Below are 25,764 nucleotides of genomic sequence, written 5' to 3' on the forward strand. Positions count from 1 at the left end.
TGATTCTAAGTTGCTTTGGTTAGCTATCCTCCGTTTGATGGGGAATTAACAGGTGTGGTGTTTAACAAAATTCTATAAATACTGTGAATTACAACATTGACTTAGAACTTCATGGGACTGGCATTGTAAACTTACTGGTAAGATTTCCTTCAATTCATGAAGGCATTATTAGAAGAAAAATCTCTCTCTTACAGCAATACATTACTTACATATGAGCAACTCATTTTATTGCAGGTGATAACCACAAACTGCAGCTGTGCTATAATGCATAAGGACAAAATTGATCCTCCTTGAGACCAGTTCCTACTTTCCATACAGCAAACCTGAATACTTGTCCACTCTAAATTTTAAAGACCGACTGAAAGACCAACCTTTGCAAATCAGGCTACTCTTTCTCACCATTCATCAGAGCGTCTCCAATTCTACCTGCACCATAAGAAGTCACGATACGTGACTTCATATTTGGTTAAGATGACTTTGTAGTTTCCTTTTACATACTGCTCCACTGGCAAACAGAGGATTTAATTTTTTTAAGATAATCGATCAGGCATTTTTTTAAGTGGTACATTAAATTAAGAAATCAAATATACCAATATTGTAAGAAGAAAAAGTGCAGGAAAGACATGGGAACTTATTTTCTCTAAATCCAAACTTTCTTTCACCCATTTATGCTGCATGTATATATCATCATTCAAAAAGCAGGAGCACACCAAGTGTCACAGTCATTTTCCTCGTATGAAGAAGACAAAGTTATTCCTTTCTCTGAGCACGCTTTCTCTTTGCTCACCTTTAAGCATTTTGTCAGGACACATATTACCTACAACAAACATGTCCCGAATGGAAGGAGAGCTGTGAAAAGAACCAGAACATAAGAAGTACTAAAGGAAAATACTTATGACAATATTTCTGCACAGACTTGGAACTACCATCTGCTCACAAAAAAAGTGAATATTCATAACTGACTGGTCAAACTGTGCAAGCGTACCATCTCATTTGCCTCAGCAGGACTTTTGCTTGGCTTGAGTTATATCTGCAGCCTATAAAGAAACAAGAAAAATAGGGCTGTAGAGCGATTAAACTAAACCCTTAAAACTATATTATTCACAGTTGAGTGAAAAAGATAAACTGATTATTAAAATTGTATTTTTATACATTACTTCTTCCTGCATTGAGAAATTTGAATTATTTCTCAGTAATCAACGAGGAACTAAATCCGGTGTAACGCAAGTTTCATTAAATTCATTCACTGTTCATTCAAAGCTGTAGTAAACTTTTTTCAGTATACTACTTTATTTTGATTATATATGAGGAAAAGTGCATTGTAGTTTTAGGATTTTGTGTCTGTACTTTAAAAATAGCTGTCATGTTATTATCATAGTATTTTCTCTTCCTCATAACGTTGAATTTTACACACCACATAACAGACTAGCAGCAACTTCAAGCCAGTACCCACAGCAATAAAAATAACACCACTGTTAATCAATGCAAAAGATTTACATTTTTTAAAAAATCACATTTCATAAAAAGCCTAACTTCTCTCATTGGAAGGTTAACTTCTCTGATTATCTTTTTCCCAAAAACCTCACTCCATACAGCCCTCCTCCAAGAACACTAATGAAAGACCTGTCCTCTCCCTTTCTTCATCCTTCCAAACCAGTAAAAAAAATAAAAACCAAACAACAACCCAAATCACTTTTGAGAGCAGTTGCTTCTGCTTCAATGTGTGAGAACATATGCAGATCTTATCTTTTGCCTTGCTGCAGTTTTAATTTTATTTTAGCTGGTTTGGATCATTTTATCTTCAGGCACTGCAAACATCTGTGGCTTAAAGCCAAGGGTGAGTTTTGATACTGCCCACAGAATTTCCTCCATTTCACAGTTAGCTGATCACCATTCACCACTCCCAAGCTCCTTCCTTGTTTTTCCCTACTGTATTTTTAAAGTATGTTCTTTCTAAATAAATCCAGATGACAGTCTCCTGTTCAAGTTTTATGGATTTTCATGTAAATAGGCAGGTGGAGGAGGTATATAAACTAGCATTTCTCCATTCATTTGATGTAAAGTCGTATCTAAGATGATGCATGTACCACCAAAATAGCTGTTCAAAATGAATCATTCATACCAGCTTCCAAATTCTTGTAACAGATAAGGATTGAACCACCACTGCAAAAACTTTGAGAATGTCTTATAATAAGAGAGAGCATTTTGTAAGCACAATGCAATGTGGGAATGCAAGGTAAGAAAAAAAATCTAAATTATGCATTTTTAATTTATAGTATGAAAATAATCTACGGTTTACTAAAATTTGACTACAGAAGTAACAAAAGCCTTGTTACACACAAAGTTTATGAAAAAAAATGAAACTCACTCACAAGGGTCAAGACTTCTACAGCAAAATCAAAGGATTAAAAGGAGACTCCAGATAGAAAACAACTGAAGCTTTTCCCAAGTTTTAAATCTTACTATACCTTAGCTGGTGATTAACTGTAATAGTGTATGTATGAACAGGCACACGAACACCCGTGTGTATTTATATGCATGCATGTGCAAAAAAAAGCCCGGTGTTTTAAAGTTCATTAATATTCAAAATGCTTATGATGATTGGGGGGGGATTTTCTGTTTCTGCATTTTTCTTTCACATACAGATTGCAATAAAATTATTTTTTCAGGTTTGCAGGGTGTCCTTTCCTCCTCCTTTCTCTTTTTCTTTTCTTTTTAGCAGTGCATATTGTATCAAAATTAATTCAGAATCCATGAAGACAAGATAGAAAATTCTCTGATCCTTAATAATCTCGTGTCTTAACTACTGCAATCTCCTCTACTTTAGCCTTTGCAAATGCCAATTTGCTAACCTTTAATTCTGTCCTAAAATGCTAAAACAATTGTGCTGGCTCTTTACTTTGATTACATCAGGTGGATTTTTTTCCTTCTTTTATTTTCTTTTCTTTCTTTCACAATCACATCAAACGACCCCTGACTGTTACGGTCTTGCATGAGCTGTTAATCTGGAGCTATACATGCCTTTGTTCTGCAGTGATCTCCTTGACTGCCCAATTACCAGATTTTTCAACAACCATGAGCTAGTCTTATCTCTTCATAAAAGGCAATCCCACTAACCTGCAAAGTCCACCAACCAAGCTCTATCAAATCTCTCTTCAAAATTCAGTGGTTCTCTGATGACTACAAATGATCCATTTCTGATCATTATAAACTCTGGTTCAGATGCGACTTCGGACTCACTCAGTCTCTCGTGAACTGGTTACAGAAAAGAGAAGTTACCTTCTTGCTAAAACTCTTTCCATAAAGAAAGGATCTGCTCCTAGCCCTTGTCAGAAACTATATATAACCATTTGCCTTTCCTAATTTTCAGGAAAGCTACTTCATGGGATTTGAAAAAAAAAAAGCTTATGAGAAAACTAAGATTCAGCACCACCCTTAATCTCACCACCTTGCAATGTATGCGCTTTATTTTCATTTCATCTCATCCATAAATGAGAAAGTAGAAATGTATGCACTCTTAAAAGAAAAGGGAAGAAAAATAAAAGAGTTTAGTTGTTGTAAGTTATGTCTATGCCCTTTGGGCACAGATTTCATTTCCATTTCTGTGAAGTTTCTCAAGCAAGACTGACAGAGACGTTTACAGTGGTGAATCGTGCTACTCCAGAAAGACTGTGTGCCATTTCTCTGGGGAACTGTGGGATGGTGGAAAGAGGAAGAATTGCTCAGTGGTGAGCTCGGGGGTGGGGGCGGGGACACACCACCAAAAAAACCCCAAACCAACCACCAAAAAACCGAAAATGAGCCCCAGCTCATGAGAGTAGGGCCAGCATCTCAGAACAAAAGTAACTGGGAGAAGTGGGGGCAGGGAGGACCCATCGAGGTCATCCTTACAACTTTTTCCAGTAGTGCCATGGACTGTTTCATAAATAGGTTTCTGCTGCCTAATACAAGCAGTTTATAAAGACTAATATGGACGCACCTCCGTTCAAATTGTCATTTATATCCCAGGGGCTAGGTTTGGTTAGGAAGAGTAAAGACAAAAGTATCAATAAAGAATATAGAAAATTATTCTTTGCTCTTTTTTTTTATTAGGCATTATTCCTCAGCAGTCCTTTTTCCAGCAGCCTCACTGGCAAACATCAGATGAATTACTGCGTGCCAGACAGCAGCAGTTTTACCTACGATACCACTTCATCTCTGGTACATAGCTCACACCAGCTGCTCCAACAGAATTCAGCACAGAGAAACAAAACCATTTCTTCTCTTTCCTCCTACAGTTTTTAAGCTATACATCTGCAGTTGCCAAGTCCCTTTTTTGATGCTGGAAATCCAGTGCAATTTACATTTGCTTTCATATACACGCATGCTTCTTTTTATCACACTCTAACATTTCCACGGTTTTTATCCTTGTTCCAGATGATGTTGATGGAGAGAAGAAACTACCCACTACAGATGAGGTGTTGGACAGCTGTTCCTGTGATTAAAAGTTGGGGTTTTTTTCAAATTGAGTATGGAAAAGTCCATTTAATGGACAACAGCAAGATACATATTTGCATTTATAAAGCCGATAGTTGGTGTAATTTATAGTTCTCTTCTGTTCTAATCTGAGCAGGAGGATTCACAGTACGTCAGTTCCATGAAGATTTAATAGGGAGCGGTAAACCTCTGCTTACATTCTCATTTTTAAAGAGGTCCTTAAAAATATAATAGCTTCTAAAGTAGAGATTTAAAGTTGCTGCAAATGACATTAAGAAAATGTTCACCAGATTCAGAATAAAAACTTGTGATCTATTCTATATTCTAACCCAATTCAGGTAAGTCACTCTGAACCGAGCCTTGGCATTTTCAGTGCTCTTTCAGGGAAGGGAAGGGGAAAAAAACCCACCGCAAACCCAAAACAAAACAAACCCTAAAAAATCCAGTCTTCCACCACACTCCCTTGTGCTAAATTTAGTACCACTTCAGTACTGGTACCAGGAACAGGCACCAAGTGATTTGGGCCAATATAAACTAGAAGCGGCAATTTTCGTATCTATCAGATGATTAAGTTTTGCAGGACAAGCAAATGATAAGTAAAAATTCCATAGCAGCTAATCAAAAACAAAACTTGAGGAAGCAGCAAAAAGCTCATAATGAAGAAATATATTCCACCACAGGTGGCAGGAAATTGTAGCTACTGATAACAAGTGTTATGGGGCTCAGGCAAAGAAAGAAAATCAGCATGAGCATGAAGGCAAAGTAGTGATAGCACCAAAGAAAAAAAGCCTCAGAGCACTCTCCAGAAATCTATCATGAGAATCAAATGAAAAGTAGTAAGTAATAAATTTGCATTTTCTGTAAGACCTTGCATTTAAACACATTCTTAAATATTTTGTGAGTTTAAGTAGCTGGCTGCAGACCATGTGTTGCTTGCATACATAAAAAACAAAGCATCACTTCACTCAGTGCTGAAGCACCGACATCTGCAGAGAGAGATTACTGAGAAATCTGAAATGAGCCCTAAGAATAAGTCACTCAGTCCATCCAAACAGACAGTGTCAATGATTGAGAATCCAAAAAATTCAAACCCTGTGTCTCAGAATACTACAGAGACAAGTAAGGAACAAAGACGTGAGGAGCCCGAAGTCAGGGCCCAGCCCGAGGCACAGTGTGGCCAAGATGACTGGGGGAAAGTAGCAAGAGAGGTCTCATCTTGGATCAGTCACAAACTCTTCTCCAGTTTCATTTGCTTTTCTGAAAGACTCTCCAGCTTGGGGAGAGATGTAGGAAGATGACACAACTCTGCAACAGCTGGAAAGTACCAAATACCCATTCAAGAAAGGCATTAATATTACTGGCTTAGATGAACTCTCTAGGGGAAAAATGGATAGGATTGCAATAGAAGATGATTGGATCATCAACTGAAAGCAAACAGAGAATTTACCTACTTTGTTGATGTAAGAGTACACAATTCAGTGAAGTCAATGGAACTCTAACAGCCACAGGTAACAGCAGGCAAAACACTTAAAATTTAAAGCAACTAAACAAGGTCCATGAGCAAAATATACATTCTCATAATAATAAGGAAAAAAGGGAACTAGTATTTTGTCTAAAAAGAGCTAAGCCTGATCTCAGCAAGGAGCTACACTTGCAGGGGAAATTGAAAAAGAGGGGAGAAGAGCACCAAAGTAACTGAGGAGATTTTCCAGCACCCAGGAAAGCAGTAAAACAAAATCAGCTGGGAAAAAAAAAAAACAATCCAGGCTCTGTTGGATATATTCAGTTCACAGTTTCTCCCTGAAATAGGGAAATTTAACACAGGAATCGGGGAGAAAGTGGAGGAATCAGCAAAGAAGGCTCAGGTGGGGTCATGAAAGGAAACCTTCACTTTTCCATGGGATCAAAAGACTTAAACTATGCAAAAAGGAAATGCTTCTCTTTCCCTTTAAGGGATAAATTTGTATAATGTAGTATGCTATAAGTGTCAAGCAAGATTTGGCACATAGCCTTTGAAATACAGTGAATAAAGACAAATGTTAACACATCTCCTTTGTGAGATTTAGTTTCTACGTATTAGCATTTGAATTGTACTCAGCACTCTGTGGTGTCACATTAAGAAAATACACATTTGTATGCTTTGTATTAGGAGAAACCAGCAGAAAAGCATTAATCTGGGCTCTGAGAAGTCTAGGAAGAGAGACAAGCCAGTAAAAATCCAGTAGCGTACCTACAAAATCTGTACCTAAAGCAACAAATAGCAGACGTGAATTTCACATTCATGGAGGGCATCTGTTAATTGATTGCAAGCAATTTCTGGGTATTATCAAGGATTGTTTCAAAGCGAACAGAAATTTGTCATTTGCAGCTGCTCTCCGGAGCATGTTATCTTTACTCAGAGAAGGAAAATGTGCTAAACAGCACCTGTAAGAAGCTCCTGTTATGCCATACAGAGATAGCCAGTGAACAAATTTCTGAACAAATGTTTTTTCTCAGTGACATTACTGAGCAATGCACTATACAAAGGCCTCTCAGAACGTACAACTAACCATTTGATTTTGGTCAAATGCCAAACCTCAAAGCAGCTACTTTAGTGATAGCGAAGCAAATCCAGTATATAAGGAGGAAAGACAAAATTAAAATTATCCCCAACACGTAAAACTACAATATATTATTTACAAAACAATTATAAAATAAATATTAAAAAAATAATTTCAATTATTGCTATACAGTTTTTACCTTTTTTAATAATATTCAATATTTCCAAAATAATTTTAAATCAGAAAAGTATATGAAAAGTAATAAGGAAGAAAAAAATAATTACATCAGTAATACGGTATTAAAATATGATTTAAAAAAAAATTAAAATCTTTCATTTGTGTCCTAATCTATAAAAAATTCCATGGAAACTTAATTTCCCTGACATGCCAGGAACTACGCTGCCTAGCTCACACAGCTATACAGAAGTCAAATCATTAGATTAGGGCCAGGCTGTCATTTATATTCAAAGTCAGTAATGACAGCTACTGAGTAATTAGTCCCCTTTTCTCCAGTCACTTGAGCATTTACTGAAGTCTCACCTGATTATTCACTCTTCCTAACCTTACTCCATTTCTTAAAACCATCTGGAGCACAAACACCCACTGTACTCTTTATCAAAAGATAAAAATGGCATACATACTGTATAGAAAGGAAAATCAGCTACTTGAACTGATGGGGTTTGTGATTCTTCAGCAGCTAGTTCACACCAAGACAGATGAGAAATATTTAAACCACAGGGTAACAGTCAATAATTTATATATTAACTTCCTGTTTAATACATTTGAATCTAATGAATGACTTGGACAGCACACACAACACATAGAATTCAGCAGGCATACATTCAGTTTTTTCTGTTAAAAAAAAAAAATTCCTTAATTTTATTCCATTAAAATACCATAAACTTTTTTGGCTTTTTTTGTTTCCATATTGTATTTTAATATGTTGCCCAGGAGAGTCATTATACCGTGATGTTTAGTCAACAGAATACATGGAAACAGGTTTGCACAGACATGCTAGATAACTTCTCAGGGCCATGGTTTCCATCACCTATCAAATAGAGATAACAATGCATACTTTTTCTAATGCACTTCAAGGTTTACTGATGAGAAGTCCTATGCAAGAGCTAGATATTGTCTACCATTACCCTCTCACTGAATATAGTTATGTTGTAATATTACCATTACTGACCTCTTAAAATAACATAAAATTGAAATTAAGTAGCAATTGTATGATTAGAAAATTTCAGTAACATCAGATAGTAAAAAAGATTATTTAATTAAAGGAAGTTTGATTTTCAAAGAGTTCAGACATATTCACAGATACCTATATTTTTAATTCAGTTGTGCAAAAAAAGATTACTGTACAGGTAATTGTAGATACAGACGTACTCTATTTCTGCACAACTCTTCTGAATGAATAACTTATTCACATCTAACAAGTGAAAGAAAATGGAACCTACTCTTCTTCCCCTTCAAAACATAGGGGACAAACCCAGGAAAAGTAACAGAGAAATAGATAGATGGGACTGTGTCTGACATCAAACCTATAAACCAAATTTTGTTGACATATAGGCAATCGTTTGGGATGACCTGATGTATAATTCGTGCGCAGCATAGCTGTGCTGAGAGTTGTCATGAAGTGAGACTAGTAATCCCACGCTTTGCTGTTACAGCTATTTTCCTCCAATGTAGATGGAAGAAGTTACAAGAGCATAGTTTGCCAAAGGTCATCGTAACTATCTGAAAAGCCAAAAGTTTCAGTGGCTTCACTAGTGCCCTGCATTTACAGGCAAGACAGTGGCTGCATCTGGTGCTGAAGATGAAGCCATTTCTTCAGCTTCTTCATTCTCAGTTACAACTGATACTTAATTTTTGAGTAGTACAGAAATAACATAGCAGCCCAAAGTATCTTCCTTAATAACTTAGATAAACCACAAGAATGATAAAACAAAACTCTGAAGGATTTAATATGGGAATATCTTTAGGAGAGGACAATAGTTGCAGTTACCTTTGTGAAGAAATAATCCTTACGTGCTCCTGGCCTCACCAGACAAAATCCCACAGTCAAAGTAGTGTTACCCCCTGTTCAATGTATTGACCTGGTTTCGGCTGGGATAGAGTTAATTTTCTTTCTAGTAGCTGGTACAGTGCTGTGTTTTGGATTCAGTATGAGAAAAATGTTGATAACACACCGATGTTTTCAGTTGTTGCTCAGTAGCGTTTAGACCAAGTCAAGGATTTTTCAGCTTCTCGTGCCCAGCCAGCAAGAAGGCTGGAGGGGCACTAGAAGCTGGGAGGGGACACAGCCAGGGCAGCTGACCCAAACTGGCCAAAGGGGTATTCCATACCATGTGATGTCATGCCCAGTATATAAACTGGGGGGAGTTGGTCTGGGCGTGCTGATGGCTGCTCGGGAATTAACTGGGCATCGGTCAGCGAGTGGTGAGCAATTGCATTGTGCATCACTTGTTTCGTATATTCCAATTTTTATTATTATAATAATTATTATTTTCTTCCTTTCTGTCCTATTAAACTGTTCTTATCTCAACCCACAAGTTTTACTTTTTCTTCCCAATCCCCCCCACCCAGTGGGACGGGGGAGAGAAAGTGAGCGAGCAGCTGCGTGGTGCTTAGCTGCTGGCTGGGGTTAAACCACGACAGTTATCTAAAGCTTGTGTTAAGACCTAACCAGAACAGATGCCTTGTGTTCATCGGTGGAAACAAGCAACATCTTATGTAAATGCAATCTCGGTTTTGGTTCGAAGGCAAGTTAAACAACAATGAAATCCAGGGATAGTTAGATATACCTTATAGTTAGACTCTTAGTCCATTATACCTTTCTAGAACAGTATGTGAGAGGCTAAAGGCAGAGCGTTCTTTAGGAAGGTTTGTTTAGAGGTTTTGCATTTTTTTATTTTTACAAGCATACTAAATTATGTGATTGTGCCTGGCAGCTTGCCTTCCACAACAGAAATTAAAATTATTGTGTATTATATTAAGAAATAGAGAAAATGATGGTATTTAAAACTCTTCGTATTTCTTTGCAAAAGAAGTACAAAAACCTTGGGGAGGCTTTTTTTTTTTTTTAATAGCTGAATGACTAAGAAAGTTCCCTCTCTAGTAAGTCTGTCAGCTTTTCAGTCTCTTACAGACATTTCAATGTCTGACAAATAGATTATAGACTACTTGTTTTAAGAGTTTTTGAAAAAAATGAAGCTTGAATCTCTAGTATTTTGAAAGACAAGAGCAATATTTGGTCTGCACAGCTTATAGCACCTATTAAAACCTTCATTAAAGCAACAGTGCCAAACTACTGCAGTCAAAAACTGATACCAGTAAGAAGTAATGCTTAACACACTGCAGTAACCTGATGTTACAGTTGCCCACATGGTCATTATGACCATGTTTTCATTCTGCTCTATATTGAAAAAATATAGGAACTAAGTAGAACATTTTAATATAAGTTAGATTAGTTTTAGTTAAAAGAGCCTATCAAACATTTACGTGTAGGTGAGAACTACAGGAACACTTATCACCCTAGTGGAAATTCATCTGGAAATTATTAGTGACAAAAGAGAGCAAATCCTTGAATAATTTCTATCCACATTACATTACATGATATTTTGAATACATTAAAGTTGTGCAAGTGCCATTTTGTATAATATAATACTTTTTATAAATTTCATAATACAACAGTTACTTTCAGCTTCTTAACATACAGTATAAAAGCAAATGAATAATCTAAAACAAGTTCATACAGTCTTCTTCACAGCAGCTATACAGAACTTAGAGCTATATGCTATGGAAAGCTTCCTTAATTACTCATAGAAAACTTGCAAAGCTGTTTTATCTGTGCAGTTGTTATTAATTTTTTTGTGTTTTTCACATCAAGTTTTGTCTTCTTTCTTCTGCACGTGTCATAGGAGAGGAAGTGAACAGAAAAAGACACCCAATATGATAGGGTACTCTTGTAAAGTTTCTGTTTCCTATGTTTACTTGTTAAAAAAAGAGCAAGTGTGATCCTTTTTCTTTCCTAGTAACATGCTAACAGATCTTATTACCATACTGGGAATATATTTATTGCTGTCATAAAGCAAATTTGCTCAGACATCTTCTTGTAATCATAAAAATCAAAAGTAATCTTATACTTTGCTGTACAAAACTCTATTTAAGAGTAAATACTTATTAATTTTTCTTTATTGGTTCTACTACTTTGAAAGCCCAACACTTAATTTAGTAGGTAGTGAGTTCTATTTCCCCTTTTTCTATAACAGTTTGAATATTATACCTAATTTTCCCTTCAGTAACAAGAGATGTAATATATGAAAATACAGATTGTACATTTATTGTATCACCACTTACAAGTCACTAGAACCACTTACTTTTCAACAGAAAATCCAGAATAAATATCAGCTTTTTCCTTTCACTTAAAAAGATAACGGAATCTTCATACATTCAGAGCAAGTAGAGCAACTTCATTTTAACATGGTTACAAAGTTCAGCCAACCCAAGCTGCCTGACTTCTAGTGCAATTATGACTAAAGAAATGCTTGAAATAATCTGGTGCTGCCCTGTACCTGATAGCGTTGCTTGGATTCCTGCTAGTCTAAGTGGAACATAATTTAAATTTATTGCCTCCAATATTTAACAATTGAAAAAACCCCACCACCTAATTACAGAAATGAAAAAGTCTCATCACTGTTAAGGCAGAACATTTTCACAGAACTGGAAAAGGAAAAGATTCATACAACATATAGCATGATGATGTACATATCAGCACTTCACCTGTACCTAATAGTTTAATTTTATTAGGTTTTAGCTTATACAACATAGCTTATGATATTAAAAAAAAAGTTAAGCCACTTAATGTTACTGTTGGAACTTTCATTTATGCATTCCCACACTTGGGTTACAGACTATAAGGCTGATACTTTATCTGTGCAATTTTATTTTGCAATTAAAATTGAGGGTATATCTCACAAAGAAAAAATGTATAATTGTGGAAAAATCCTGTCTAAATCAAGTACAGAGGAAGCATTATTTAGTCCAAAATCTTGCAGTCCCGGGGGGTGGGAGAGAATCTAGAGTTCTGCTAGAGCTACCTGTTTGTATAGGTATCATTAAGTGGCACTGCAATCTCCTCCTGCATTTACTTTACAGTCTCTGCCCTGGGTTTCAGCACTGGCCCTTACATAATCCGTTATCAATGCAGTCTAAAACACACATTTGTCACACTCACTAATCCCACACTTAATACAACACAATGTAAAGAGAAAGCAGATTGATCTTTCAAACTAAGGGAAGCTCTCCTTAAGTGACGTGAAACCACAAGTAGCATTGTTATGTGGAAGAAACCTCTGATTAGTAGTATGCTAAAGCGAACAGAGCACTTCTATTTCCTTGGCTGGTGTCACTAAGCCAAAAATCAAGATCTTGTTTATCAATAAGAGTTGAATTCCTCAGGAATTTTATATTTTCTAGGATTTCTATTAAGTTACAACAACTGATTTTTAATTTTGGGGAGAAAAAGAAAAAACAACATACAGTGCTGTCGTCTTGTAAAAACAAATGAGTGCTTCATAAACAGGGTTCCAAGTCACATAACCAGCTGGGTCTTTTTGTGTTGGTTAATCAATCTTGATTTCAAAACTGGAAGAAAGAAAAGAGATAATTAGATTTGACAAACCCCAGAGAATTAAGCAAATTAATAGAACAAACAAGGATTGATCTAAAGGATACCCCACAGGAGAAACAGATCCAAGAGCAAACACCCAGTGTCATAAATAGTTAGAGGCATTTCGCAGTACAATAATGTGATTTAAAAGTTCTAACTCTGTGGCCAAAGATCTATATTAATAGCTTGGAATTATGAGTCTCAGTCTCAACAGTCTCTCACGCTTGTCCATTTATCAGCGCTCTAGCCCTCTGGCCCCTCATATATGTAAATAAATGGTATTTTTAATGCACACAGTCCTTTGGAGACTTTCAACTGGTTGCAAATCCCATCGTCTTTAAAAATAGCTAGCACCCTGAAGAAGGTAAGTCTAAACCTTCAGCACTTCAAGCTGCTCCAGAACAGCTACTCAACATTATTAATATTCAGTACTAACAGGACAAATACAGAATGTTAACCAGGAGGGGGAGGGCGAAGGGCTGAAAGTGGGAAGGGGAAGGCTGAGGCCAAGACACAGATGAGAACGAGAAGGCAGACAGCAAACAAAATGGACAGTGCTCATCGTGTTGGCTTTGGTATCTGCCGCTCTGCCTCCTATCAGAGAGGGCAGGAGGAGAGAAAACGCAGAACAATGTTTTGTTTGTGCTGTATGGGATCGTACGGGAGAGCCGCTGCAGAGGATGACAGGCTGTCTGCAGGCTGCTAGAGCTGGGGGGGCAATGTACAGCTGGTGGGGGGGTTGTGCGTGTCTGTGTGTGAGAGGGAAAGACAGCCAGAGAGGGAGGGTGGCAGAGGGGAGAGAGATTCCCTTGGTTTTCCTTGCGTGACATTAGAACCTGCAAGTGAATAACTGAGAGGTCTTAAGGTCAACATAATGATGTCATCATGAATAAATGACATTATTATGAAAGAAGTCAGAGATACTCAAGAAGGCATACTGATATAACAGGCAGCAGTTCTGTAAGCAAGAGAGGTCCTGCTGGATGCAAGTGTTCCACGTGCAAACACATCAACACTATACCATAAAGACAGACAAAAAGAAATAAAATTTCACATTTTTATATTAAAAGGGAACCACTGTGCTCCAGTATGATGACATTTTTGACCTAAGTCACAGAATTTTACTCAGTTACTCTTTTGTCAAACAACAGCATATGGTACAGCCGGAGGCGATCTTGGTAGAGAAAACATCCACTTCTGACTTAAAAGTTCCAGTTAATGATCAGTTCATCCTACCCCTCAGTAAATCAGGTTTGGATTCAGCTTGCAAAAACGGGATTGTTTAATGCCCTTTGAACACTATGTGAAAACATCTTTTATTATAAATGAGGGTTTCCCCACACTGACACCAGTAAGACCACATCTGCTTCATCTTGGATCAACATAAAGGAGCGAGCTCCCCCGATGGTCCAGCCACTAGGATTTTAAAGATGCCAGGTCTGGCACATCATTGAATTCAGTCTCCACCTTATGCCCAAATGAAAATTTAAACTATCCAAATACATTTAAGTTCCATATTGCTTGGATTTGTAGTACTTGTTTTATGGATATCGACATCCCTTAAATGTTCTTACCATAATTTAGGTAAATTCAGTTTGCATAATTTTATCTGGGAATTTCAGGACATGGACACCATTCCTTTTTAAACTATATCTCAAATTTATTTTGAAGATTAATGTGCCATTACTCAGTGTTCCAGGACCACAAAATATTTCTAGACTTTCACTTCTCTCATGTCTGTAGAAATCGGAGTGGGGAGGAAAACATATATATTTAATGCAAAGACACATACAACCTTAAACTGCACCTAACATGGGACGCTGACACAATGAAGGAATAACACGCTGAACTTGTACACTAAAAGCCAAGAACCTACTTATAATCCAGTCTTAAATTCTGCTCTTAAGATCTTGCCTACAAAAGTAAATATGACTCTTGGAACAGGTTTCTAACCAAACTTTTACTGCCAGAGTATACCACCAGGTGGCAAGATTGCAAAATAAAGATAGATAGATATATATATTAGAAAAAAAAAAAATCATTGTTATAACGCATTCAGTCAGTGCTTTTTCAAGGACCCCTTGCTGGGACATGACGACTGTTTTGTGAGGACTTGGGTAAGTACTTAAAATGTCACCACATGGGTCTGTGAAATAAAGTATTTTAACATTTCTTCATCACTCTTCATGTAGTCAATTCACACACAATTACAACAGTTAAATGCAACACAAAATTTCTAGTAGATGAAACAAACAGAAATTGTGACCACCACCTTGGTCTTCCTACCATTTTCCTTCTGCTTCCTCTTTCTCTGATACCTGTTTTACCCTTTTTGAAAGAGCCTAAAACCTTGGAAGACTGCAGGGAACCAGGTATTTACATGGGAATACAACTAAACAAAGATGGCTAATAAAATTATTTTGCAAAGGGACAGGAAAGACTTTCAATAAAGTATACTTACAATCAATCAGGTAATTTTTTTCCAATATATTTTAATTTCTCATGTTATACCCCAATTATCTATAAAGCAAGACACAGGACAGCTGCTTCTAAGATATACCATACCAGCAGTAAATGTGTGCTATGGACATATGAGCTCGGTTTAACGGACTAAATTTTATACAGAATATGTTCTTTTACAGTGTCATTTTAATTCAAACTTTAGGAAAAATGTAAGCCCTCAGTAACTGCTCAGAATTCTCTCACTATAGCACCTCACCTCTAGATCACAAAAGACACAATGTAAGCACACAGTCCAGCATTATGTATTTTATATACATCTATATACACAGAGATACATATATAGGTAAATAAAAGCACATAAAATATTAGTAAGGCTTCATCTTCCTGGCAATGAAACAGATAACCAAGTTGCACAGCTTAACAAGCTGATGAACAACTCTAGCTGACCCTGAGATACACAACACAAAAACAATGATTCTAGAAATAGAGACTTTTTCCTTCCATTTGTAGTAAGGCACCTGCTTAATAACATACAGCTACACTTCACAACTGTTTAAAATATTGTCGTTATCCCTTGAGCTAGAAGAAATTAGGTAGGTGTAAAATAATCAGAATGTCAAGCACATTAAATGTCAAGCATAAATAAGAACCAAAATTGGAATCTCTCAAACATGCTAGTACTCCCACAGTTGGGCAAAAAGTGTTAACGTCAGTAACTACCACCATTTGGGACTTGTATTATTGTACAAAACACATAAAATTTTTTGCCTTAATGGCATCTAATAGTTTGAAATCTGATTTGGCATTAGAAAGTAAAAGTAAACGTTATCCAAATCATCAAGAAAACTTCCTGCCCCAAAACAGATTTTTAAAGACTCTTCAATTCAAACACTTCAGGGTATTGGAAACAAACAAACAAACAAACTATATATATATATATATATATATATATATAAAAACCAAACCCCAAACACTTTGCAGGAGAAAAAGGGAGGGATGAGTAATACATGGGCCTGTATTACATGGAAAGGCACCAAAAGTATAACCTGTAAAATAAACTGCCAAGTTATAAAATGTTTCTTCACCCATTAAAACAAAATAGCTTGTTCAATCAATTTTTAATTTCAGAATTCAATCACCATCAAAATTAAAATCAAGCACTCTTTCCCCAGAGAACATATACTAACTAAATATTTTAAAGTGAAGATATCTAAAATCTAAATTAGATTGGAAACTCTTTCAAGAAGGGATTTTCTTTCAACTAAGTTCATACCATACTAGCAAAGCATAGTCTGAAACTGTGGTTAACTAAAAGTAAAGCATTGAAGAAATATATAAAAGAACACAATGCACATTATGCTATGATTAGGTAGTAACACCTATTACTAGATGTTTGATGAAAATCACTCAAATATATATTTTTTGTCTATAATGAGCTTCTCCTTTATTATTCACGTTTCCTTCTACATTACCTATTTAATTTTTTATTTGAACTGCATGACAAAAGTAGCCTTACAGGACATTCAGTACTTAGGAAAGGCTCTACTTAGAAGGTTTCAACTGAGAAATTCCCTGAAGAGTCTGTGGCATTGGACAAGCCATGACCCCATCACAGAGAGGTTTACATGGCAAGAATACGTCACAAAATATTGAGGTATTTAGATACTCATGTGGAAGAGGTTCATACTCTTGGACAGAGGCAGAATGGAAACTCTTCTCATCTCTGCTCATTCCAACTCTACTTATCCCCTTTCCTTTCAACCATGGGGCACTCTTCTGGGAAGAGCAATAACAGAATCAATTGATTGACAAATGGATCAAGAGAAATTGGACTGAGGTCACCATATCACTTTGCCTCAGCCGTATGAAACTGTCAGCCAGTAGTAATAAGGAAATTGATTTCATTTGATGTAATCAAGCATCAAGGTTAAAATACCTCCACATAATCATGTCCTAGCTGTGCACTGAGTAAGAGAAGGAAAAAAATTCAGTAGAGTTGAAACGAGTTTTCCTTTAAAGTTACAGAAAACATCTAACATGCCATACCTCTACTGGCATATATTTTTCTGTATTTCAGGATTTTTAAAAACTCTCAAAAACCTATACAGAACCCTATACAATTCTACAATCAATTTATAGAATTAGGGCAACAAGTATTTACTACCCTGGATTAAGAAATAAAGGCTCTGTTGATGGTTTAGCACTTGCTAACATGCCATTTCCTTTCATTCAACAGTGCTATGATTACCATGCCAACCTAAATCTATACTTTGAATACAAAACTAACAAGAAAGTACTAAGTATAAAGGTATTAATAACTGGAGTTAAAATTACATTAAAGGATTTGTTGGCTTTCTTCTTTGCCTAATGAAATAGTAAGAAATATATAAACCCAAAAATTATATATGTAAAATGAGCCAATGCCATATAGCTGAGCACTTATTCTTGAGGTCTTCATAAAAATAACATATTTCCTCTTCCTAGAGAGTTCTGTGAACCAGACCCAGACTCAGACAATTTAAGTATGTGTTCATATTTAAAAAAAAACAACTTAAAATCCTCTTCAATGTTCAAGAACACTCTCTAAAGCACTTACTCTGTAAAAAGAAATCTTACTGAGAGAGTACATACACCTGATTTATTTCAGGAAACCAAACAAAAATAACAAGAGTGCCACCTATCCTTCATTATGAATAACAGAACTTCCCAAGGACTGACCTTGCTGTTAAAATCCTTTACAATAAAACCTGACAGTTAAGAACATATAAACCTCTCGATCTGGGCAGAAACTTGGTTAAAAAATAAAATAGAAAGGAGAGAAAGCATGTAAAAGCAGGATGAAAAAGAAATAGAGGAGGAAGATTGGGGGTGGGGGTGGGGCGGAAATCTGTTAGGTATCAAGAGCATAAAATCCAAAAGATTAAAACCCACCAAAACTAAAGATATTTTAAAGCTTGCAGCCACATTTTGGGCTTCAGTAATGGTTTTATAAAAATAGATTTGTGTGTAACATGCAACTAGCAAACTTGGTCTAAAACAATCTGCTATACACAAGCAGCAACTGCCAATTAATAGGCAAAAGGAAAGATTCTTCCAGTGCAGACAGACTGGAGCAGCAGAGCGGGGGTGGTGGTGGTGTGGTTCATTTTCATTTTCTTAAGATTATAGTGGATATCCAAGTAATACAGACTAGTAATCTTGACACCTTTAGCATGAAAATGAGAAGAAGTTATTAAATCTAGAAATAAACACATAGATAAACACCTTTTATTAAGGAGGAAAGTCAGTCTTTGGGTTTTTTGTAAAGGGAAGTTACACTTCACAAATCTGCTGCATGCACGTGCATGAGGAAATCAGTTGGATCTATATATTTGGATGTATTAAAATCCAATAGATATCCATAGGCTTTCGAAAACACCTTCCGTGAAGAGAGTTATATGAAAATTAAGCCAGTACAAGATAATACACAAGGCCTTTGCTTTTAGGAAAAATCTGGATAAAAGATGGGAACCAGAGCGGGAGTAAGTGCTCAGTTCTCCGACCCACAGCAGGTCATCAGCAGAGCTCTTCAGGGAGCTGTGCCGTGACCTGGAGGCTCTGCGTATTCGCAGATTAGCCAGAAAAGGGAGCGGGCAGCAACATGGCAAAGCCAAAGCAAGATACAAAGTTATTCATGCTAAAATGATGAGGGCTAACCCTGAAGAAGTGTGAAAAGACCTTTTAAGGCTGCGTAACTGGACATTAAAGTGTCAGATGAATTTCAACACAGGTACCCCTGACACAATGCACAGATGAAAAACAATCCTAACATTATTGCTCAAATGGATAATCTCTGAGCTAATAATTTCCATACAGAAGCGAGGTTTTGGGATGACTGTAGATAGTTGACCTTACCGGGGACAACATCCCCTACATTTTCACATGCAAAACCTTAGGACACAACAACACATAGCAGAAAACACTCACATGCGTACCCTTACACAGCAATCACCATTGCCTGTTAAATAGATGGAAATCCCTTGATGGTGAAGCAGTATTTTTTTAAATCAAGTGGACAGCCAATGCTGACACCTAAACAATTAACCACACTAAATTTCCAAGAAGATTGAAGTGTGAGACACCAAGCACCAGCAAGCATTGCTCACTAAGCAGATCTGCTATGGAGAGATGATTTACAGGGTAAAAAAAATGCAGTGTCATGTTGGAAGGTCATGGAGATTACTTCAAACCTGTCAGAATGCACAATTTTAGCCCCCCCAAAAGTACTGCCCTTCTAATGCAACTGTTTTACTGTAGGAAAAAGGTGGGAAGCAGTCCAAATGAGTATTGCAAGCTCTCCCATGAACAAGATGTGAACTCAAAAAAAGATTGGTATATATCAAGTTCCTCAGAAGAAGCTCCACAGGGAAGAATCCCTATGGATTGATTTATAGGAATAGAGAATGATAATTTATCTATTGATGGAGTTTTGCTCTAGTGGTTTATATAACATCAGCAAAGTCCCTAAGTGTAATTACAGCTATATACTCAATCAGGGACTACATATTATTTCACTCTCGCTCAGCTCTGTTTGGAATCACATCCAAGACATTTAAAATTGTACTCCAGTTATGGCATTAAAAAAATCTGCTGTATATTCTCTCATCAGAGAGGTTTCAGAAGGATGCTATTAATAAGTATTGAAACAAATACAAAAAAATGGCAGAAAAGCAGAAGTGTAGCAAGTATTTCCCATTAACATATGCATATGGTTTAACTCAAAATGGATTTTCTTGCAAGAAACATGTTTATATAATACTATTATGTTGTTATATTACCAGACTGACTGTAAGTTTATAGTGGGGCCATTTTGATTTAGGCACTGTAAAAATTTAAGCTGGAAGGAACAAAATTCAAATATATATGGAAATAACGGAAGTACAATCCTGGAGCAAAACTTCCTTAATATATTTAAGGGAAAAAAAAGTAAAGATAAAAAAAGCAAATCCTTGTTTCTGAGCTCCTAACAAATGCCAAAAGCCCAAGGAAAAAGCAGGGAGACTGGGATCCAGCCTCCACCTCATACAAAGATGTATAAGACAAATTCATAATTTGCTGCATTGTACAAGGTTACTAAATCTTCTGTGTTGAATAGAAGGGTCACTTGTTGGCCTTCACTTAATGTATGACATGCATTTACAAGGGAGTACCTTGGCCTTTTTCCTAGTCCATTACGTACAAATGTAACCACCTGCACTTGCATGACAAACTTAACACAGGATTTAAAAAAGAAAAACAAAAACACACACACCAAAAATTCCAACTGCTATTAGAGGTAAGAATCAGAACTTCACCAGTTTACAGGTGCATAAACTGTTAATCACTTAGTAGTATTGGTCACTGGGCAGGATTGCTATTCGCCAGTACCTTCTTGTCAGAAGTATCTGCATTATGACAGTAAAATAAGTTACACCCCTGTCGTGGTTTAACCCCAGCCAGCAACTAAGCACCACACAGCCACTCACTCACTTCCCCCCCACCCAGTGGGATGGGGGAGAGAATCAGAAAAAAAACTCATGGGTTGAGATAAGAACAGTTTAATAGGACAGAAAGGAAGAAAATAATAATAATAACAATAATAAAATGGCAATAATAATAATAATAATAATTGGAATATATGAAACAAGTGATGCACAATGCAACTGCTCACCACTCGCTGACCAATGCCCAGTTAATTCCTGAGCAGCGATCCGCACCCCAGACCAACTCCCCCCAGTTTATATACTGGGCATGACATCACATGGTATGGAATACCCCTTTGGCCAGTTTGGGTCAGCTGCCCTGGCTGTGTCCCCTCCCAACTTCTTGTGCCCCTCCAGCCTTCTTGCTGGCTGGGCATGAGAAGCTGAAAAATCCTTGACTTGGTCTAAATGCAACTCAGCAACAACTGAAAACATCGGTGTGTTATCAACATTCTTCTCCTACTGAACCCAAACCACAGCACTATACCAGTTACTAGAAAGAGAATTGACTCTGTCCACATGTCCAAAAGGCATTGTTTGATCAGCTATGTTGCTGTCAATATTACCAAAGCACTACTTGAGTAGCCAGCTGCAACAGTATTTTTAAGCAATTTTTAACCTAACTTCATGCTTGGATGAAATAAACATTTTGAATAGAGAATTCTGTTGTAAATGGCAATTTTTTTCTTGGCATTTACTTGCTTTTGGAACCTGGATTAGCCTTCATGCTGGTGTGACTGAGGTGGAACTGTATGTGATAATGCCATAAATACTGCAGAGTTTCTATATGCAAGAACATTAATAGGAAATACATACACAAACAAATGACCCAAACTATGCGAGGTTAACATTACGCACTGCACCCCAAGGACAGATAGAGAGAGAAATGATATCAAAACACACTTCTCATTGCCAAATAGAAGCCTGTAACAAGTCTCTAACCTCCTGATCTAGCGAAAGCTGGGAGCTACTTCCCATGGAGGAACAAAACCAGGAATACCATACAAGACCTTGCCTCTGAGAGTGGCAGCAGCTTATGACTGCTGAATCCTCAGCTACCCCGAGTATGGCACTTCAAAGCTGTAGTCACTTGGGGGAAGACATCTTAGAAGCCCACAGGACTTAAAAGGCACTTCCTTGCATAGACAGGTAAACATCGAAACTATGCATATGCTGCTGTTTAATGACCTGCCCTGGGTTGCTAACCCTACCTTGTACCATTGCAAGTCTGGAATTTATGGCAATCACGGAAAGAGCAGGTGGGAAAATAAGACAATGGCTCAAGTATGTTCTTGCAGCTGGGAATCAGAGAAAGCACAATGGCACACCTACGCTCTTCAGGTTAGAGTGACACTACTCTTTGTCAAGTAAGGATCCTGCATATTTAAAGAAAAGAGAGAGAGAAAAAACACTTGAGGAGGAAAAGCAGATGCATGAACCCTCACAGCAAGTGTTGCATGGTAGAAGACAGACAAGTACTTTCAGCAGTGTCTTCTACCACAGGTAAATATGATTGCAAAAGTATTTTTCCTTATTTTCAGAGATGAAAAGCAAAAATCTGAAACTAATGTAACAGCTTGTTACACTGGGAAACAAATGGGTCAAGTTAGTCTGAAGCTATATATATATAATCATTTCAAAAAATACCACGACCCATTAAAATATGTAACACTATGTTGGGGAGAGGCAGCACTTTTCTGCAGCATCATCACTACCGCAGTGTTCCAAGATAAAGGTGTGTTGCTAATCACAGTCCTACAATAGTAAGAAAACCCCCAAAATATTCTTTTCAGTATTTATACTTATTTGTAACATTAAATGTTCACTCTTTGCTTTCTGATTTGAAAATAACAAATGCAACAGTTTCTGCTTCTTATCTACCCCTCGATAGCACCAGAGCAGCCAAAGAAAGATGATATGCTCTCCCTGTATATATATATATGTATAAGAACGAACAGGCACCAAGTTCAAAACTGCTAGTCTTCCTCCAATTTCAGTGAAGTTAATTGAAAAGGACACTTGCAGGAGGGAGTCCCCCTTGACTTGATTTGTTCTGTGGATTGCAGGAAGCATTTCATACTGTTTCACCGGAAAACCATGGCACTTTCACAGCATTGCAGCAGCCCTGAGGAGTACGCTCCCAAACGGCCAAGTCAGCCACTCACTCATTCTCACAAAGTTAGTCAATAGAGTAGTCACAGTTGCGGTGCCTTCTACAGACTTTATGTTACCGTGAACATTTAAAGCGGCACATTCTGGACACCACAGAGGAAGCAGTCTGTGAATAAATGTGATACGTAAGTTTTTTAAAAGGTACTCTGCAAAGGTTCATTCTGACCAAGACAGCTTTCTTAGTCTCCTGCTTCTTTACAGCCATTACCATCTGCTCTGCAAGAGGCAACTTTGCAATCTTTTTTTCCCTCAGACTGCTACCCAAAGACACCAATAAAACTAAAACTACTCAGTAAGCTGCTGCAGATTGCTAAATGATGGCCTTACACAAAGTTCATCGCCTTGACTTGGATATTGCAATCACCAATAATAATTTAGATATTTCATGCAAAATGCCGTCCTATTTCTCACTCAGAATTATCAATCTTCAAAATAGCCTTCCTAAGCCAAAATGAATCAGTCAGAAATAACAGGTTTATTTCTTTCCAATTAATTCAACCTGGCTCACAGGAAAAAAAGGCAAATTTTGTTTGCCTCTGAAACACAAAGACTGTTCCAGATTTCTAGTACTGGAAAGAGTCACTATACAAGTAATAATACTTGCCCAAATGTCTCTTCCTTTAAAATTAGCACCTAAAATTAAAAAAGCAGCTTCCATATCCTGAAGGATTTCCTTATCTGCTTAACTCCTCAAGGGTTTTCTATAAATGGGGCAAAGAAATCTAATACTGCAGCAAATGAAAAAATAACCCTCTTGACCTTGTTCCAGGAAGAAAAGATTAAAAAAAGAAACGTCCAAACACTGCCCATAAAACAAAAAGTTCTGTTTGGTGACCACTGTGGCTCATAGCTCTGATACCCCAAATGCACCCACTCAGTGCAGAATTAGGCAAAGCATATCTCACAGCCCTTACTGTTTTTGCAACGATAGTGTGAAAGATTGTGATGTCGGCAAGCACTTTACAAAGCCTGGAAACCCATAACCCAGCTCCACCCAGCTACTGGCCCCCCACACTAAGCCAGTAAAAGCATCAATTTGAGGTTTCTCAACTCCCTAATGCAAGACACAGACAAGTGCTGTGCACACCAGTATCTGTATTTGCGGGGAGTAGACAGGAAGATACCCAAACCTAACTATCAGATGAAGTTTATTTCAGCTGGCACACGAAACATCCACTTGCTGCAGCGACACCAGTCACAAACAGTTTGCAATTTCCCCGTCCCCTTTTCACTTCCAGCTTCCTGGGAAATTGCAGCTACTTGGCCAGCTTTCTGGGCACTGCGATTACTTTGTTTATCATTTCAGAATAGCTGAAGTACAGCGTGAAGATGATACACTGGCTCAAGATGGTACAAACTGTGACTACCTGCTTTCTTCAAGGTTTACATCGCTGTGACACAGCAGGTGTATATCAAGTCTCTCACAGGCAATTCCAAAATCAGTTCAAGGTCTCGCTCCTAATTCTTCAAGCAACCCCATTTCTTTACAGAGTAAGTTTTGACTGTGAGTTGTCAGACCTACATTTCCCTGGAAAAGATCTATACCCGGGAAGAAAACATAGGAAGGCCACAAATAAAGTCTTCTCTGGTGAAGGCACACAGACACAAAGCAGGCATTTGGATACCAGGCAAAACTGAAATGAAGCCATCTCTGGGAAACTCCCTTCCTGAGCAAGAACATCTCAACACCAAAAGCGGCCCTGGAAACAAATTTTCTGTTCACTAGCAACCTCCACCCATCATTTTTTATTGCCCCTAATTCCATACTGATATCAGAGTTTTGACCCAGAAAAGATTGATTTCACGTAAGAGTGAAAGCTAGCAATAGAAATAGCTCTTTGTAAATGATAGATATGCATTACGCTCTAAAAATCCTTCTTTGGAAATGATAGACAGCTATAGCTGTAGTTCAAGGCATTGTATGTATTGTGTCAACACCACCAAAGTGTAGGTAACTCAGAAAGATAGGACAAATATCTAAAAGGAAAATTAGACAATCACATGCTCCTCCCCAGTTTTCAACAAAATTAGAATTTCTAAAGCACATATTATGTATTATTAATTTCTAACTTAAAGATTACACAAATGCTTCAAGAAAACAGGTCTAGTAAAAACACTTTGCTGTTCAGTCAATTAAAGCAATTAAGCATTCCAGTACTCTACGTCACTGCTGTCCACAAACAACCAAGGACTAAGTTTTGTTGGCAGATCTGTGTGGAAAAGCTTACAGACTTCACTGCTTGTATTCTGCATAGCCAAATGCATTGCTAATAGCCTTGCATTGTCAATTCTGACCATCTATAACCATGAGTCAGCTTCTGTCCTAACCCTAATACTCACTAGAGTAACATCTTAAAACATTAATGTTACTATTCAGAAGAGTGTCTTAAAATCATTGTTGAGCTAATTTAATACAAGAATTATTTCTTAATATGCTCCTAATTTTTCATCATCAATGTCCTAGAGCATGATTTCAAAGCACCCTACAAATATAAGTGTAGCTTATTTAAAAGCAGAACAAAATTGACATTCCCATCTAACTGCACAATGACAGGAATAACCTTTATGGGAAAAAAGAAATATTTAGTTTGCTTATCAGGAAATTCAGCAATTCATCAAACATCTGAAAATGCAAACGTGTTGGGAATGATACGAAAAAACTGATCTTAATTGAAAAATAATGACTTCTCTAAATTTTATTTTCTTTCCATATTTAAAAGAAAATTTAGACAGCTCTGCACTCACATTGAATCTAAATATAATTGCAATACATCATGCTAAATAATTCTCATAGGAGAGACGACATATCAGTAGCAACCAGACCCTGATGTGGATTAGGATAATGGGAAGACAGAGGAAGAACATAGAGCTCTCTTCTGCATAGCATTTTTCATGCACACTGTACATCAGCACAATCAAACACCACAGTCACCTTGTT

General features: G+C 37.1%; 1 protein-coding gene across 14 annotated transcripts in view; it reads right to left on the minus strand.

Annotated features, from left to right (window-relative positions):
* The window catches only part of ATP2B2 (ATPase plasma membrane Ca2+ transporting 2), a 442,871-nt gene that overhangs the window by 279,597 nt on the left and 137,510 nt on the right, over window positions 1-25,764 (minus strand). For all 14 annotated transcript variants that reach the window (XR_008233449.1, XM_052776594.1, XM_052776599.1 and 11 more), the window contains one exon: window positions 12,561-12,665. The gene's annotated coding sequence lies outside the window, so the exon portion shown is untranslated. The remainder of the gene's footprint in view (window positions 1-12,560; window positions 12,666-25,764) is intronic.

Source organism: Harpia harpyja, chromosome Z (genome assembly GCF_026419915.1).
Source record: "Harpia harpyja isolate bHarHar1 chromosome Z, bHarHar1 primary haplotype, whole genome shotgun sequence".
NCBI classification, from domain to species: domain Eukaryota; kingdom Metazoa; phylum Chordata; class Aves; order Accipitriformes; family Accipitridae; genus Harpia; species Harpia harpyja.